Below are 4005 nucleotides of genomic sequence, written 5' to 3'. Positions count from 1 at the left end.
GGGGGGGGGGGGGGGGGATAAGGCACGTTTTTTCTCCTAAAATAGAGGCACCAAAATAAAGAAATTAAATCAATGGATAATAAACCAACAATGATTTTATGTTCAATCAAACTTATTTATCTTTATTTACTACACTAGTAAATTGGCCCATGCTTCACGCGACTGTAAAAGAGTTCACATAATAAGTTATGAAATCAATTTTTATTTCTTGACATCAAATTATCAAAAAATAAATTATTGCAACTATAAGAATACCTTCAAATTCACTTAAAATAAATATTTTAAAATAAAAATGTATAATTCTTAGTTCGAAATGTTTCATAACACTTAATTTTTAAAACAAAGACAACAAATTCAAATCATAACAAAATTTTTTTATGAAAATATAAAATACCATAACGATACTACACTATTCAAATGGATCAAGAATATATATATATATATTTTATGAATATATCTATCTATCTATACATATATACACACACACATACATATGCACTGTCATTTTACTGTTTTCTTTTATATTTTCTTTTGGAATCTCATTCCTAAAAATCTTAGCTATAATTCACAATGGACCAAGGATGATAGATTCACAATTAGAAATTATGTAAAATTTATTTTCTTTTCTTATTTTTCTCTCTTTTCTCATTTTGTTTTAAACTTATTCATTTTTTTCATTCTCCTCAAAATCAATCTTTTTCTTCTTAATAATCTCTTTAGATTGACACTTGCTATTTTTAATTCATCTTCTATTTATATTCTCTTAATCTCTTTATAGATAAGGATTAAAGAATTAATAAAAAAATATATTAATTAAATCACACTTCTAATTAACTATCCATTAAAATTTATTCAAATTCTATACATATCAACTATTTTGAGATTGAGAAAGTATATAATAAAAGAGAACACAAATATTTTATTTAATTATTTGCACTTATAAAAAATTTCATATCACGTAAGTATGTGTGTAACTACTATGAATAATGGATGATATTATAAATATCATTAAATGTCATGACTTTTTATATTTTAATATTTATTTTCAATGAAATTTATATTTTAAATACCTATAATTATTACTATTGTTACTTACCTTTTTAATAGCAATAACTACTACATTGATTACTATAATTTTCTTTAAAAAAAGGTAAGATAATAAATGAAAATAAAGAATTTTTAGCAGAAGATATTTTTTATGCAATGGTTTTAATTCTATCACATTGAAAATGAAATAAATAATTATTACTATTGTTACTTAACTTTTTAATAGCAATTGTTACTAAATTGACTACTATAATTTTCTAAAAAAAAATAGGTAAGATAATACATGAAAGTAAAGAATTTTTAGAAGAAGATATTTTTATTCAATAATTTTAATTCTAATATAAGGAATGATTTCAAAAACCTAAAAATGAAATAATTAAGATAAATGATTTTCCTAATTTAAGAATTCAAGAATAAAAAACAAATATATATATATATATATATATATTTATTTTTATATATATATATGTTTTTGCTCATTTTCATTATTTTATTTGTCCTAATTTTTTGCTAGAAATTCATAAAATCATCATTTTTACTTCAAATTTTATGCAAATTTTTCTCCTCTTCCATATATAACTTATAAATTTTATAATAAGAAATATTATATAAAGTAACCCTAGAAAAATAGAAGAAGAGAATAAAATTCTCATAAATATAAAGTAAAATTCTTATTTTTACTCTAAATTTTATGCATAATCTTCTCATCTTCCATATACAACTCATAAATTTATAATAGAAAATATTATATAAAGTAGCCCTAGAAAAAGAAAAGAAGAGAATAAAATTCGCATAAATATTTTTATCAACTCTATTGTATACAATTTGAATAACATTTTTTTTTAAATACATCATCCTATCCTATCAATCTATTTTCTTCCTTGATGACGAAAAACTTAAATAAACATAGCACTCGCCACACAAAACGTTGAAATCAACGCCAATAACATCCAAATTAATAGATGACACCATTGATAATTTGATTATGTATTTGCCTACTTTCTCTGAATTCATTATGGCCTCAAAAAGTCCATCCATCCCTCTTTGCAATAGTCCTTTCTTCTTGTTTTCACAATCTATAATTCTTGGCAATTAAAGCCACAGATTCAACAGTGAACAAAATGAAGATTTATGAATGTTTTAAAATCATTTTACCTCCATGCTATATGTTCCACTAAAGTTTGGTTTCTTCTCGACATTTTCAAAGAAAGACTTGCCATGAGAAGTCACAAAAAGAGTAACGTTCTCAATTTGGAACCATTTGCTTAGACAATGCTATGGATATACTTATATAGTGCCTGGAAAAGTTATGTATCAATGTCAGAGAGGGTAATTAAGGGATTTTAAAAGTACATAAGAGATTGAAAATTAAAGTAAAAGATATCTTTATTTAATTTTTTTATTCTATACAAAATGAAATAATTTGTACTATACTTCTAGTTGATAAAATTTTTAAAGTCTTTGTGAATCAATCACTAATATTATTTAATAAAATCATTATTAACTATACCCCTAAAAATTAGATTGACTTTTGATCGATATTTTAAGTTGTATTTATTAATCATATCTTAATATAAAATAATTACATACATTACATCTTATAGTATTTTTCTTATAGTTTCTAACTTCTAAATTTAAATTAAAAATTAAATTAATATAATTCAATTTAACTTTGACGAATTGTCAAATTGATTCTTGCAATGCGAAATATGATAAGTAAAGTTGGTCGTCACTGATATTTCTTAAGCATACCAATAATACATTTCATTTAATATAATCATCAATTTGTAGATTAATCACTCAATAACATTAGGAAAATTATGAATACACTTCTACTTGCTGTAGTCATTGACGTAGGTTAATCAATCAATAATATTTCTTAAAGATATCATTAATGTACTTTTACTTAGTGTAGCTATCAATTCATAAGTTATTCAATCAGAACATAATGTAAAATATCACTAATTTTTTTGATTTTTTTTTTTTTAAAAGCCGGCTTAAGTGGGGTAGGGGATGAACCCGGCTTTGACCCCTATCCTATTTATTAAAATATGAACAATATAAAGAGAAGGACATGAGAAGGACATAAGAACTGCACTTTATATACCATTATCATCTTATGTATGTTAATCAATCAATAATATTTCTTAAAAATATTGCTAATATAATTCTTCTTGTATATTATCAAAACTAAGTTAATCAATCCTTATCATTATTTAATGATATAACTAGTACACTTCTACTTAATATAATAATTAATTTATAAGTTAATTGTCAATAGTATTCTTAAAAATGATACGAGTACACTTCACTTAATTAAACTGTTAACTGTAAGCTAATCAATCAGTAATAGTAACCTTTTGTTAAGAATACTGCATATGCACTTCTACTTAGTGTAATATTGACGAATAAACAAACAATCAATAATAATTTTTGAAGAAACCAACTAATGTATTTTTATTTGCAATTATTATCATGTATATGTTGATAAATCAATAATACCTCTTCCAAATATTATTAAAATACACTTATACTTAGTATAGTTATCAAAATACATGTTAATATATCATTCGCTAGTATTTCTAAATGATATCACTATATACTTATAGTTAGTATATTTATCAATGTATAAGTTTCCCAGTCAATAACATTTCAAAAAAAAAAAAATCGCAAATATTTTACTTAGTTTAACTATCGTATAAGTGAGTAAATCAATATTATTTTAATAAAAATATTAAAGATACACATCTATTTTACTGTAATTATTGACATATAGAGTAATCAACCAATAATATTTCATAGTGTATAGATACTTAGTGTTATTATCAAGTTATAAGATGGCCAATCAATAACATTACATAAAAATATCATTAATTCACTTCTACTTGCTATAATATCAACTATAAACTAATCAATTAATAGTAAGATTACTTGTACCACTAATACACTTCTATTTTT

The sequence above is a fragment of the Capsicum annuum genome, chromosome 3, assembly GCF_002878395.1.
Source record: "Capsicum annuum cultivar UCD-10X-F1 chromosome 3, UCD10Xv1.1, whole genome shotgun sequence".
NCBI lineage: Eukaryota > Viridiplantae > Streptophyta > Magnoliopsida > Solanales > Solanaceae > Capsicum > Capsicum annuum.
Note: the sequence above shows the minus strand (reverse complement) of the source record.